Source organism: Colobus angolensis, unplaced genomic scaffold (genome assembly GCF_000951035.1).
Source record: "Colobus angolensis palliatus isolate OR3802 unplaced genomic scaffold, Cang.pa_1.0 Scaffold295, whole genome shotgun sequence".
In the NCBI taxonomy this organism is placed as follows: Eukaryota; Metazoa; Chordata; class Mammalia; order Primates; family Cercopithecidae; genus Colobus; species Colobus angolensis.
The window spans coordinates 3,022,610-3,038,964 of record NW_012116210.1 but is presented as its reverse complement, the minus strand read 5'-3'; positions in this window follow the sequence as shown (position 1 = coordinate 3,038,964).

The following is a 16,355-nucleotide window of genomic DNA, read 5'->3' as shown; positions in this document are numbered from 1 at the left end:
CCCTTTGTTTTGAGCCTATGTGTGTCTCTGCACGTGAGATGGGTCTCCTGAATACATCACACTGATGGGTCTTGACACTTTATCCAATTTGCCAGTCTGTGTCTTTTAATTGGAGCATTTAGCCCATTTACATTTAAGGTTAATGTTATTATGTGTGAATTTGATCCTGTCCTTATGATGTTAGCTGGTTATTTTGCTTGTTAGTTGATGCAGTTACTTCCTAGCATCGTTGGTCTTTACAATTTGGCATGTTTTTGCAGTGGCTGGTACCAGTTGTTCCTTTCCATATTTAGTGCTTCCATCAGGAGCTCTTGGAAGGCAGGCCTGGTGGTGACAAACTCTCTCAGCATTTGCTTGTCTGTAAATTTTTATTTATCCTTCACTTATGAAGCTTAGTTTGGCTGGATATGAAATTCTGGGTTGAAAATTCTTTTCTTTATGAATTCTTTAAGAATGTTGAATATCGGCCCCCACTCTCTTCTGGCTTTTAGAGTTTCTGCTGAGATATCCGCTGTTTGTCTGATGGGCTTCCCTTTGTGGGTAACCCAACCTTTCTCTCTTGCTGCTAATATTTTTCCCTCATTTCAACTTTTGTGAATCTGACAATTATGTGTCTTGGAGTTGCTCTTCTTGAGGAGTATCTTTGTGGCATCCTCTGTATTTCCTGAATTTGAATGTTGGCCTACCTTTCTAGGTTGGGGAAGTTCTCCTGCATAATACCCTGAAGAGTGTTTTTCAACTTGGTTCCATTCTCCCCGTCACTTTCAGGTACACCAGTCAGACGTAGATTTGATCTTTTCACATAATCCCATATTTCTTAGAGGCTTTATTCATTTCTTTTTACTCTTTTTTCTCTAAACTTCTCTTCTTGCTTCATTTCATTCATTTGATCTTCAATCACTGATACCCTTTCTTTCACTTGATCGAATTGGCTACTGAAGCTCGTGCATGTGTCACGTAGTTCTTGTGCCATGGTTTTCAGCTCCATCAGGTCATTTAAGGACTTCTCTATGCTGTTTATTCTAGTTAGCCATTCGTCTAATCTTTTTTCAAGGTTTTTAGCTTCTTTGTGATGGGTTTGAACATCCTCCTTTAGCTTGGAGAAGTTTGTTATTACTGATTGTCTGAAGACTTCTTCTCTCAACTCATCAAAGTCATTCTCCATCCAGCTTTGTTCTGTCGCTGGCGAGGAGCTGTGTTCCTTTGGAGGAGAAGAGGCACTCTAATTTTTAGACTTTTCAGCATTTCTGCTCTGTTTTCTCCCCATCCACCTTATCTACCTTTGGTCTTTGATGATGGTGATGTACTGATGGGGTTTTGGTGTGGATGTCCTTTCTTTTTGTTAGTTTTCCTTCTGACAGTCAGGACCCTCAGCTGCAGGTCTGTTGGAGTTTGCTGGAGGTCCACTCCGGATGCTGTTTGCCTGGATATCACCAGCAGAGGCTGCAGAACAGCAAATATTGCAGAACGACAAATGTTGCTGCCTGATCCTTCCTCTGGAAGCTTCATCTCAGAGGGTCACCCAGCTGTATGAGGTGTTGGTCGGCCCCTACTGGGAGGTTTCTCTCTGGCTACTCGGGGTTCAGGGACCCACTTGAGGAGGCAGTCTGTTCATTCTCAGATCTCAAACTCTGTGCTGGGAGAACCACTACTCTTTTCAAAGCTGTCAGACACGGACATTTAAGTCTGCAGAGGTTTCTCCTGCCTTTTGTTCCACTATGCCCAGACCCCAGAGGTGGAGTCTACAGAGGCAGGCAGGCCTCCGTGAACTGCAGTGGGCTCCACCCAGTTCGATCTTCCAGGCTGCTTTGATTACCTACTCAAGATTCAGCAATGGCGGACACCCCTCCCCAAGTCTCGCTGCCGCCTTGCAGTTCCATCTCAGACTGCAGTTCCATCTCAGTGAGTGAGGCTCCGTGGGTGTGGGACCCTCTGAGCCAGGCACAGGATATAATCTCCTGGTGTACCATTTGCTAAGACCATTGGAAAAGTGTAATATTAGGATGGGAGTGTCCCAATTTTCCAGATACCATCTGTCATGGCTTCCCTTGGCTAGGAAAGGGAATTCCCCGACCCCTTGTACTTCCTGGGTGAGGCAATGCCATGCCCTGCTTTGGCTCACACTCCTTGGATTGCACCCACTGTCCAACAAGCCCCAGTGAGATGAACCTGGCACCTCAGTTGGAAATGCAGAAATCACCTGTCTTGTGCATCACTCATGCTGGGAGCTGTAGACCGGAGCTGTTCGTATTCGGCCACCTTGGAACCACTGAGCCTTACACTTTAAATGTAAATTTTCTTGAAGTATAATGTATGTACAGAAAATACACAAATTACAAGTGAACAGCTTCATCAATTTTCAGACAATTAAGTGTCATCTATGTTACCAGAATCCAGATCAAGAAATAGGATATTATCACAACCCTAGAAGCGTTCTTTGGCCTCCTACTGGTGACTACCCTTGGTCACCAAGGGTAACCACTATTCTGACTTATAACCTCAGATTATTTTTGCATGTTATTGAACCTTAAATGTAATTACACTGGACATATATCCTAGACTGGAATTGTTCAATTACTGTGCATGTGTATACATTAGTTTTCTAATAGTAACAAATTACTACAAATTCTAATAGTAACAAATTACTACTTGGTCGGGCTTAAAACAGCACACATTTATTGTCTCATAGTTGCCTTGGGTCAAGTGTCTGGGCACAGCTTAGATGGGTTCTCTTCTCAGGCTCTCACAAGACTGTGACCAAGATGTCAACTAAGCATCGTGTATGTGACATTAGCTCCACTTTTAGTCTTCAAGGCTACTGCAACTTCACAGTAATTCTGACCTTTTTTAGTCTACTTAGCGAATGCTCAGTAGCAGTTTAATGGAGAGTGGTTGAAGGAGATATGGATGTTACCATCATTTATAATACCTGGGGAATAATGTTCATCTGCCATTTGCCTTTCCACAGAGGAGGAAATTATAAGCATTATATATATATATATATGTGCGTGTATGTGTGTGCATACCTATGTATGCATAGGTATGTGTATGTATAAGTTACTACATATGTAGGCTATATGATATAGCCTATTGTTCCTGGGCAAGAAACCTGTACAGCATGTGACTGTACTGAATACTGTAGGCAGTTATAACACAATGATATGTATTGGTGTACTGATAATATCTAATTGTATCTAATCATAGAAGAGGTACAGTAAAAATATGATATAATCTTACAGGACCACTATCATATATGTAGTTTGGGATTGACTGAAATGTCATTATGTGATGCATGACTGTATAAATGAAATAAAATAAGCTTTAAGATATATCTAACTACTCTAATGCCAGGCACAGTGGCTCACACCTATAATCCCAGCAATTTGGGAGGCTGAGATGGGCAGATCACAAGGTCAGGAGTTCAAGACCAGCCTGACTAACATGGTGAAACCCCGTCTCTACTAATAATACAAAAATTAGCCAGGTGTGGTGGTGGGCACCTGTAATCCCAGCTACTAAGGAGGCTGAGGAGGGAGAATCACTTCAACCTGGGAGGCAGAGGTTGTAGTGAGCCGGGATTGTACCATCGCACTCTAGCCTGGGTGACAGAGTGAGACTCCAGACTGCATCTCAAAAAAAAAAAAAAAAAAAGAAAGAAAGATATATCTAACTACTCCAGAATATTCTCCCTAAGTTTTTCAGGGTAAGTCATGCACCATGTTCTCCGTACCATGTTCCAATTAACCTTCTGTTATTTCTATTCTATAGAAATAACTATCAATTGCTTAGTTTGTTTGGAATTATTTTTTGTTGGAGCATCTCTGCTACAATTCTATATACTCATCTAGGGTACTACTAACTTTAGAAGTCTATCAGAATCACATGGACCAGGCCTTGTGTAGTAAATGGTTATTGAACCGAAATGAAATTTTAATCATAATTCTAAGTAGTAAATTTAGGTATCTCAGTTCATCAACAAATCAATACATACATACACCTTGATTGACTTCTATTTGACCTAATTTACTGATACATTTCTGGATCTAATATGGACAGAAATATTAGAAATTTTAACTTTTATTACAAGTCTGGAGAGCATGTTTTCTTAGTTGAGGCTAACTTTTAGATTAAAAATACCCAGGCTATAGATACAAACACTCAGTTATTGCTACTCTATTACCAAAGATCGAAATTATCGTTATCATTTGTGTCTTGAATAGGCCAAAGGCTTCTCTCTTCCTCTTTTCAATCTTGCAGACTGTGACCATTTCACTTATAAGTAATGCATTTTCCATAAATGTCAGTACTAGCAAACATAAATAGAAAATGGCAAAAATATAAAATATTTTATGAAGACAGTACATGTTATAATAATCAAAATATACTAGGAAATTTATCCGTGATATAATTATTTAGCAATACCACAGAGTTTCAATATAGGCTGTATACATATATAAACCACATACATGGCATATTTCCTCATCAATAATAGAGCCTTTTCTCTAATAGGATTTGCAGGAACAGCATATTTAAATATTTTTCCTTTTCAGAAAAATGATTTCCTATCATTCTACATCTTAAAACTCTGCATTTCAACTCTTGTGTTTTTAAACATACTTCACAGTTTTGTCCTTTACACTTTAAGAAAGAAGTCATTTATCTATAATTATTCACTAACAGTTACAATAATCATCTAAAGTAACTATTACAGATCTCCACTTAAAATTCAGGAATGAAAGAGCTGGGATTCAAACACATGTCTGTTATACACTTCAACCTCTTCTTCTACTCTACAAGCTACATCATGGCAATAGCAAGTTATTAAGCTAGCTATAAATTAAGATCCCAAATTTTTCAAAAGTTTAAACCACATACTTACACACTGCATATCCACTAAAGACTTTTTTTTTTTTTTCTTTTTTTTGAGATGGAGTCTCACTTTGTTGCCCAGGCTGGAGTGCAGTGGCACGATCTTGGCTCACTGCAAACTCTGCCTCCTGGGTTCACGCCATTCTCCTGCCTCAGCCTCAGAGTAGCTAGGACTACAGGCGCACACCACCATGCCTGGCTAGTTTTTTGTAATTTTAGTAGAGATGGGGTTTCACCATGTTAGCCAGGATGGTCTCGATCTCCTGACCTCGTGATCCGCCTGCCTCGGCCTCCCAAAGTGCTGGGATTACAGGCGTGAGCCACCGCGCCCAGCCCGCCAAAGAATTTCAACTTGATAAGTTGTCATATATTACCATTCATATGTTTATATGCTCTAATTTCAATTTAAAAAATTTTAATTGCAATTTTCCACCTAATAGACTTTCAGATACTAAAAGCTGCTACTAATTTAGAACTATATTACTAGGAGCAAGAACATCAGTCTGAAAGTGTACATCATCCCTTGAAATGAAACATACAAAAAGATGTCTATGTCAACTTTCATCCTTTGAAATGAAACAAACAAAAAGATGTCTATGTCAAAATTCCTTGGTCTTCACTGTTTTTGTTGTTATTGCTCCAGATAGAAGATGGATCTCATAGTTTCAAATGCATGTGGGAGGTGGGTCACTGACTGCAGAGAGGGAGGCAGTAATGGTAGAGAAAGAAACTCTTTACCCTTAAGCAATTGGCATTTTGTCAATCCAGACTGGGGTAGTTCAATAATTGTTCTCCCACCATGATAATCCCCCCCAGGAATAGATGGAATTGTGGTTTGTTCCATAAACTTAAAACCTTGAGAATTTTTATTTTAAAATTATACTGATTTGTATAAGATTTATAAAATGAATTACCATTTTAAAAATTATTTATATAAGATTTATTACACAGCTTGTGATTGAGGGCTGTTGAGGAGGAGCTTCAACTGTTTCTCTCTAAACTCAGCTCAAGGCTTCCCATTGCTTATTTTTGAAAATGCCCTATGGACACTTTAGTCATCAAATAGTTATTGAAACCCCATGTAAAATAACCAGAACATTTGTATTTACTTTCCCAATGGATTACGTAAGGTTTCCAAAATAATGCAAAATATACTTGGCTAGCTTGTTTTGGACTTTGTGAACTTCACATTAAAACAAACCAACAAAAAGCAACAGTTTTTTAACAATGTATGAACCTAGCACACAGATGGCTTTGTCAATTAGGTCACTGATATGAAAGAGCTACAGAACCAAAGTCCAAAGAATGGATCTTTAAAAACAAACAAACAAGATGACCATCCAGCAAGCAGTAGGATTATAGTCAGAAAAGTGCTTGTTAAACAAGAGTGTAAATGAGTAAGGCCTGTGCTTGGGGTCAGATGGACAAGGGTTTCAATACTCCTCCACCTTTTACTAGCCATGGGTCCTCTGACAAATTATTTTCACTTGCCAACCCCCACTATTTATACCTTTTCTAAGTATAAAACAGGAAGTAATGGAATTATAATGGCATTTTTCATTCATTTACTTTCCACATGTGTTGAGTGCCTATTCTGTGCTACATACTCTTCTGGAACTACAATGTTAGTTAGGAACTACAATGGGAAATACAATGTTAAAAACAGACAAGAGTCTCTGCCCTTATGGAACTTACCTTTTAGTGGGAATGAAGACAAAGATAAACGTAATAATTAAGTAAATGCATAATATACGGAAAGGTGAAAAGAGTAGGTCTGAAAGATGGGGTAAGGTACACTAGGGAAAGTTGTTGTTTTAAGCAGTGTGATTAGAAAGAGCCTCATTGTTATAGCAACATTTGAGCAATTGTAATGAATGATGAGGGAGTGAATACCCCATACTCAGGTGAAGAATTCAGAGGGAGTGAATGTGGATCCACATGTTTGCTCACAATGCTACTGTGGCCCAAAATAAGAGCAGTTTGCTCCAAATGCAATTTCCCATTAGGATCGATGGGATGGTAAGGCTCAATGAAACTTGATTCAAGGTTATTTTTCTAACAGGGTAGAGAGCCAGAGATCTACCTATTTGCATTTAGTGTGTTAGAATTAGAAAGACAATCACATGTGGCCAATATCCATTATATATATCATAGCAGAGAAACAATTCAGAAATACTCTTTCGGAAATGCAAAAATAGGATTTTAAATCCTTAGGTTGGCAATTTCTCTAAAGGATAAATTAGTCATGAGAATAAGAAGAGAAAGAAATCTTAGTAATATTATGAATGAGTGTTTACAATTAGAATCACTAAAACAGGGCTCTGCTGGTTCTTTTTCCAGGTTTTCTCCTTCACATACAATTTGTTTTTGATTCTCCAGAAAAATCCATGCTAAGAAAGGCCCCATTCTAGAAAGTCTAGTTTATTACTATTAAGTTGAATATTGAACTGACTTTTTTTGTATTTAGGAAAGGCTTAGGAAATGCCCCATGTCTTACTTTTGAGTGCCGATAAAATTATTTGGCTATTTTCTCCCAATTACTTAATGAGAACCTGCTATGAATCATTTTGTAAGACAAATCATTCTCAAGTTTTCTGAATGCTTCGATGGTTATATATTGGATTTTTTCAGTATGGGGAACACCTGTTTCTTCAGTAGGAAGGACAATTCAATGCTACTGGAAAAGGAAGCTAGTCACTTTCTTGTCTTCACTCTGTCCTGCCCAGGCTCACTCTTTGGTGGCCCTGAGAGGAATTAAGTTGAAGTAGCCATTAGAATGCAGTGCACCCACCGCCATAAGTGAGTGCTGGTTGGCCTGCTGGTGACTTTGTTTCAGAATTCTCACAGTTGACTCTGGTGAGTGGAGAGGACATATCGGTAGCTCAAGTGGAACAGCTCATGTTCACCATGTCCCTGGGAACACAGAAGGGAAAGCTCCTCCGTGTCTTGCCCCACATGGATCCAAGCGTATGTGGGTTTTGCTCCCTGCTTCTCCAAGGCATCCTCTTCCACCTGCTGACAGCGTGATTCATTTTCTCTCCAAAGAATAACTACTTGATCCTGTTCTTCTCCGTCTCATCAAACTCACTGTCCCTGTGCAATCTGAAAGATGTTCTACCTGCATGTGCAAACATAACAGAAGCAAATATAGAGGCCACGTTCAATATTGTACTGGGCCATTTGTTGGCCCACTCAAATAACTCTCTGTGAATTTAAACTTAGGACTTAACATCTGGCCACTTATAACAGTGGATGCATCATATGTAGTCTGTCAGCCCGGTAACCTCAGGTTTGTGTGAGTCATAATCCAGATTGTGGGTGAATACCACTTCCACCCATCCACTTTTAGTCTTACATAAGCCACCATGGAAAAGTTATGTTCCACCCTCTGGGCTGATCCTGCAAAATACTACTTCAGTTTTTGCTTATTTATAATTCCAGGTTGTAAGAATTATGTATAAATGTTAGTCTTACATCTGAAAGCTATGTTTAGAAGATTTTGTCAGTACTTGGTCTAGCCAGGGCAATGATATAGTATGGTAATGCCTGAATTTCGCCTGCCAGTAACAGTGAATTTTAGGGAAATTTGGGAGAATTATGGCTGTGGGTTTCAGAAAGCACAAACTTCAAACTCTCATATATGAGGAAAAGCTACCTAAGGAATTTAGTAAATGTTCTACTTAGAGTTCATCAGAAAATGTTGTATAACAATAAGTCCAATTGGCAATCATTTTGAGTAGCCATTGTGTGCCAGACACTGTACAGAGTATTGTGGAAGGCACAGAGGTGACTATCCATGTATGGCCTGCAATATTATAGTGAGCAAATAACTTTCTTTAAGTGCTTTCTTTGCTTGGATACAGAGATGCTTTCTTATTGGTTTTCTCCTACAATGTTGTCTGCATGGCTCGCTTCACTTTTTGTTCATTTGTTTTTGCTGGTTCCTCCATGTATTTAGTCCTTGGATTTCTCTAGGGCTCCATCCTTGAATCCCTTTTCTATCTGCACACCCTTCCTTGGTGACCATACTCTAACAGCATGGTTATTACTGCTATTTCTATGTTGAGGACTCCAAATTTGTATCGGAAGTCTCAGCTTATTTGCTGAGCTCGAGACTCATATATCAAACTGCCTATCCAACATAACATAATAGAAGTATTAAAACTGGCATGTCCACAAAAGATTTCCATATCCCCCAGTATCCAACATAGCTGTCTCCAACTCTGTATTTGAAACCCCAATGCCCCAGTTGCTCAGGCCAGTGCTTGATTTTGTGTGTGTGTGTCTGTCTGTGTGTGTGTGTTTACGTGTGCTTGTGAAATTCACATCTATCCCATTAGTTTATCCCGACAACTTGATATAGTTTGTATATTTGTCTCTGCCTAAACCTCATGTTCAATTGTAATCCCCAATGCTGGAGGCGGGGCCTGGTGGGAGGTGTTTGGGTCATGGTGAATCCCTCATGGCTTGGTGATGTCTTCACAATGGTGAGTTCTTGAGAGATCTGGTCATTTAAAAGTGTATGGCACCACATTCCTACTCTCTTTTTCCCTCTCTCTTTCTCTCTCTCTCTCTCTCTCTCACTCACTCACATTTGCCCCTGCTTTCACTATGTGATGTGACTACTCTCCCTTCATCTTCTGCCAGGAATGTAAGCTTCCTCAGGCCACCCTAGAAGCTTAGCAGATGCCAACATTATGCTTCCTGTACAGTCTGCAGAACTATGAGCCAATTAAACCTCCTTTCTGGTAAATTATCCAGTCTCAGGTATTTCTTTATAGTGATGCAAGAATGGCCTAATACATAGCTCTACCTTCAACATACAACCAAAATTCAACCAGCTCTTGTCACCTCTACTTCTACCACTATAGCTCAAGCCCCTCAACTATTTCACCTGAATGGCTCTAACATCTCCAGCATAGTACCAGAGTCAATTTCTTGAAAGCAAGATAGATCATGTCACTTCTCAGATTAACTCCATTCGATGACTTATTATTCTAGATAGGGTAAAAGTTTTTATAATAACAATCAAGATCTCACATAGCTTAACTCTCTTACATCTCAACTCTCATCTCCTATATCCCCTTTTCATCCCTTCGCACCCTACTTCTCACTTTATTCCGGTCTCCTTATTGGCTTGCAAATATGTCTCAAGATCTTGATACTCAATACTTCCCCCAAACTTAAATGATCAAATGTCATTTATGAAAAAAACATTCTCTTATTAACCGGACTTAAAAGGACTTTTTAAATCCTTGACACCTGTAACCCCTTTTCATTGTCTTTTTTTTTTAAAACAACTTATCATTATGTGACATATGTATTTATTTGTGTACATATAAGATTTACCCTGAGAAAGTTAACCTTATTATCTGTTTGTTTCCTTATCTCCAATTTAGCATAGATGATTAAGGTAAGGATTAAAAGTTACCATATTTATAAAGTGTTTAGGATAGCTCCTGAAACATGGTAAGCAGTTAGTATATATTAATATTTGTTAGCTCTTATTCATAGTTGTTAATTGACTAATAAAGTGCCTGTCATATGATACTTACTCAAAAATGAAATAATTATTCTCTCAATAATATTTTATTGCACGCTTTCCAGCTTCCAGAATCATTTCTAGGCCTTGGGAATACAGATTTTAATAATAGTTGTTTCCATCAAGAAAAACATTTTCTAGTGGAGAAAACGGACACATAAATCATGAATTTTAATACAGTGTAAAAAAGTATGTAATAGAATATATAAATATACAAATACTACATAATTATTTATATATACTTAGTGTAAATTAAACTTTTGTGTATAAATAGGTTAGAACCTTGGTATCAGCTGACAACTTCATGCAACTTAGGAGCTAGATTAGATTTTCCTGAAACTTTCATTAACATGTCTGAAAGAAGCCAACAGTCTTTTCTTCAGAGATCTGGCTTCTTTGTTTGCTGTCCTCACTCACCCAAATCCTTTCAAAAATTACAACTGGACTTTCACAAATTTCAAAAGAAAAAATGTGCAAAATCTACTGGAAATTAGAAGGAGTGGATTATATCAAACAACAGAAAATTTTAGACCAGATATTTCTGTTCTTTTGAGCCGTTTTTAGTCACTGAGACTCCTCTCTGAGCCATCCCCTACTCTGGCAGGGACGGCTCAGAACCTTCCATGATTACTCCGTATTTTCTTTCCTCTTTTTGCTCTTCAACCACCTCCTATACTGCCCTATTGACTTCAAAGACAACTTTTTCTATTTTGCAGAACAACTTATCTTTTTCTTACATCTAATTCACCAAATTAGTTAAACATATCAAGATATTCACAGCAACAGGATCTGCTATTTATAGTATTAAAATTCCTAAGAAGACAACAGTGTTCACAGGAGTAAATTTTGCTGCTACTGGTACTACTAAATAGTAGTGAATAGATTTGTGAATCTATTTATGTAAATAATGCTTATTGTCTCTTTAATGACACTAGAATGATAGTTTGCCCCCAGATAAGGTTTTAGGAAGATATATACTTATTTTTTCAACTAACTTATACAGTCCTACAACAAAGAAGTAAAAACAAAGCCCTAATCCTGAATCTGTTCACTTCTTTCAGCTCATCCTAAATATAGACTATCACACAAAAAAACTACAAATACTTGTTTTGATCCTCAGCATCACTCATTGACCTTATTTTTCTTCGTTTTCTATTTGCACTTGTACATATACATTTGATTTTATCTTTGTGATGTGTTGTCCACCAGGAAGAATTTTTAAAACACCCTTGAAGTTTAGTCCAAACAGTATTAAAAATGTGAATAGTGCCAGGAGTAATAATTTGATTAAGAAAATATTCAGGAAACACAAAATAGAGGAGAAAGAGAGGGATATAGACTAAAAGTAGGTTATTCATTTCCCTCTGTTTTTGTATGTAGGAAGAATAAGTGTTTTCCTGGAGTGACAGTCAATAGAAGAAAAACCTTTTGGAATTATGCCATTAATCTCTTTTCATGATCTACTCACCACTTTGGTCTGTTCCTATGCACATGTGCATGCATTCTCGCTTTTGAACCAACTGGACTTAGCAACTAAAGGAAAAGAGGGAAGCAGTAATACAGCCTGGAAAGGGGCAGAGAAAGTTTTACAGAGTTGAGAGTAATTGGGTTAGATTCTAAAGGATGATGCCTCTACTTAGATAAAGATGGGGAAGGAAAATCAAGGTGAAAGAAATAGAGATTGTAAAGGCACAGAGGGTAAAATCCCTAGGCTTGCTTTGAAAAGTGATGTAAGTTGAGCCCTAAATTATGGCTTTTAGCTTTGCAGAAATGAGAAGAATAATTTTCTGTCTTAATTTGGATTCCACCAGAAAAAAAGCCTGAAGCAAGGATGAAAATATGTGTAGTTTACCGGGTGTGTGATACTAGGAAACACATTTAAGGGAATAGGGGAATAGGTAGGGAAGGGAAAGAAGCTACAAAAAGGTAAATTGTGTAGCCATTTATCACTGTGGGCAGCTGGACCTCAATTCTATTAGGACATTCTGGAAGACTGCATGGAATATACATTCTGGAAGCCTGCATGGATTCTACCAAGGGCTGAGAAAACCAGGCATTTGTCAACTAATTAATTACCCTCTCATCATTGGATACAAGCACTAGTTCTGGCACTTCTGGCTTGTTTCGTGCATGGGTTAAGTGTTTTGTAGCAGTGAAAATAAGTCTTTGGTCAGAGTTGCAAGTGTTTGCCATAAGCAGCTTTCTCAATGTAGAAGTACATTTGAGGTGGGGACCCAAAAGTTTCCGCCAAACCTTCTCTCTGACTACCTTAATGTTATTCTCCTACCCATTCTCCCCTCTCCCTCCTCATGCTAGCCCTCTATATTACTTAGAAATGCCTCCAGCAGGACTCAGCACTGTAAACAGAGATTCAGAGATGCTTCCCTCTGCTCCTTAAACTTACTGGTTTCTTTCAGGAGGAAATGAAGAAAATAAGTCCCATAAATTCTAAATCCCCAGCTCACATACTATTTTGATTTGAAGCGCTCTTACGGGACCCATTCATAGACCTGGTGGGTGCCAAAGTCATAAAATAGCCATTGAATTAAAAACAAGTAGAACAAGCTCCTCCTTAATAGAAGACCCAGAGACTGAGAGCTTCCTTTCAATGGGGTTTTTGACAGTCTCCTTTGAAACAACCTTGCTTAAAACATAGCAGCTCATCTGTGTGGCCTAATCAAAGAATAAATTACTTTACATTATTTTCAGAGTTTAAAAAATCAAAATGGGAATTCACTTTAACTTTCAAACTCTTGTTTCCCCTTCATAGTGAAATTGGGGTTGGAAGATCAAGAATCCCTGATATTCCTTGAACTGGTATTGAATTACGTTGTGCTCAAGGAAGTTTCTGGTTCATGGTCAGTTCAAATGATCATTTCTAGTGCATCCCAAGCTGACACTTTATTACTGAAATAGATGATATTTAGAGTTCTGAGTTTGAGCCACAAGTTGACATCAAATTGCATTACCTTTCTGAGTGTCAAATTCTTTACCTGTAAATGGGAATAAAGGTAACTACCTCAAAAAATAATTAAAAATACTAAAGTATTTTATGTGTATGTAAAGATCTATATAGATAAAGCAAATATTAGATCTAATATATAGTCTATACATTATTATCTATAAATCTGTGTGAATCAACTCCAAGGCTAAAACTAACTTTGTTGACTGACCATAACTAAGTAATTGAATCTCGCTAAGCACAGTTACCAAATCTGTAAAATGAATGGGATTAGGTCAATAGTTCTCAACTGGAGTAATTGGACTTTCGTCATTGTCTGAGACATTCTTTGTGGCCACAACTGAAAGGGGTGTGCTATTGGCATTGAATGTGAAGAGGCCAGAGATGCTGCTAAACATCTTAAAATAAGGATAGTCCCCCATAACAACAACAACAACAAACTGGGTCAAAATGCCACAGTGCAATGGTTAAGAAACTCTGGATCACTAGAAATATTTATTAGCACTAAGATATTTTTTATTCCCTAAAATGTTATTGCTTCCATAAATTATAAATATTTGTTAAATACCAACAATTTCCCATTGTAGTTGAAGAAAATGTCAAATCTTGGTCATGACCTACAAATCTCTGGCCATCTGGCCCTGGTCTGCTTCTTCACCAGTCTCATCTCATGCACCTTTCATCTGTTATTCTCTCTAGTCTGGCTATACCAGCTTCCATCGCGATCCTTGCATTTCCTTCCTTAGGATTTGGACATTCACTTTACTGTCCTAGAAATCTCCTCCAGATCTCTGCTTGTCTTTCTCATTTTATTCACATCTGTGCTCAGATTTCACTTCATCAGACAAATGCTTCCTAATCACCTGATTTTCAGTGCTTCCACTCTTTATCTTTACATAGTTAGACTGCCTTATGTTATGACCACTGCATTTTCTTCACAGATTGATCCTTGTGCCTAGGTACAGAAAAGCTGCTCAGTAAACACGTGTCAAATGAATAAATGATTTGGGGCCCCATGTCAGGCACTTTAAATAGAAATAAAATTCAGCAAAAAAGGCTTATAAAAATTACACACATTATAGATTTCTTTATGGATACAAATAGCAGTTCTTTTTACATAATTGTCTGCAAGGATAAAGTTCTCATTAGGGAGATAAAAATTAACAGGAAAAAGCTTGAGGTGGTATTTATTTTGGAGACTAGTGACTGACAAATAATACTTTTTGTGTGTTTGTCTTGTTTTTTTTGGTTTGATTAGGTCTGTCTCAGACAGAAATCTCTTTCTCTCTCTGACATAGCTTGAGAGGTGCACCCTGACTCTTAATGAGGACAGCACAAGGTATTAGTTCTGTTTGTGTTCAAGTTTTTGTCCCTAAGGCAAGGATTTGACAACATCAATTAATTTAACAATTTTTGGAATCAGTATGATTCATTTGATGCTTTCTTTTATTTGGCTTGTTTTATTTACATGAACATAATAATTGCTGCCGATTCATATATGAAGAACTTCTTAGTGTGTGGTAAATAAAATAGTCCTAAATTACACTAAGACTAGAAAAGAAATCTTTATTTGAAAAAATTTTAATATTCTCTGTGCTATAAGTTTGGCTTTTGTGTGCCAGAAATATCTAATTGTGTTTTTTAGCCTACCTGTAGATATCAAGAACTGATAATAATCCAGCTTACTTCTCCAAGTTTAAACTGATCTACCATAAACTGTAGGAATAACTTTTTTACTCTGAGATTTCTTAGCTTGTCTATATTTCTGACTTGCTAGGAGATGTTTTTTAGCTTCCTGCAAGGCTTATTCCATAGTCATAAACCAGATACCAAGCCTGTTATTAAGGAGGACTTTTTAGGCATCAGTCATTTTTTCTAATTATTTATAATACCTAAAATTACTGAAATAAACACATTTCTTCTGCACATAGAAAACTATATAAAAATAAAATCAAGAGAATGAGAAAACAAGTCACAGACTGGGATAAAATATTTGCAAAAGCTATATCTGATAAAGAACTGTTATTCAAACTGTACAAACAAACCTTAAACTCAACAATAAAAAAAAATGAAAACCCCAGTCAAAAACAGGTGAAATATCTGAACAGACGTTTCAAAAAAGAAGATACAGAGATTGAAAATAAGTATAAGAAAAACTGGTCAACATCATATGCCATTAGGGAATTGAAAATTAAAACAATGACACACCAGTGCATACCTATTAGAAGAGTGAAAATTCCAAACACTGATGACACAAAATTCTGGCAAGGATGTGGAACAACAGGAACTCTCATTCATTGTTTTAGAAATGCAAAATTGTACAGCAGCTTTGGAAGATGGGCTAGCAGTTTCTTACAAGACTAAACAAACTCTTACTGAAGAGTCCAGCAATTGCATTCCTCTGTATTTATCCAAATGAACTGAAAAGTTGTGGCCACACAAACATCTCCACAAAAATGTTTATAGCAGCTGCACTCATTATTGCCAAAACTTAGAAGCAAACAAAATATTATTCAGTAGATGAATGGATACACTGTGGTACATCCAGACAATAGAATATTATTCAGTGCAAAAAAAAGTGCTATTAAGCCATAAGATGACATGGATGACACTGAAGTGTATATTACCAAGTGAAATAGCCAATCTGAAAAGGCTACATGTTGTGTCCTTCCAACTATGTGGTGGTCTTGGAAAAGGAAAACAATGGAAGCCAGAAAAAAAAAGAAAATCAGTGGTTGCCAGCAACTGAGAGAAAAAAGGAATGCTGGAGCAAAGAGGATTTCGGAACAGTAAAACTCTTCTGTGTGATACCATAATGACGGTTACAGGGGCTGGGCGCGGTGGCTCACTCCTGTAATCCCAACACTTTGGGAGGCCGAGGCGGGTGGATCACAAGGTCAGGGGTTCGAGACCAGCCTGACCAACATGGTGAAACCCCGTCTCTACAAAAAATACAAAAATTAGCCGGGTGTGGTGGCACAC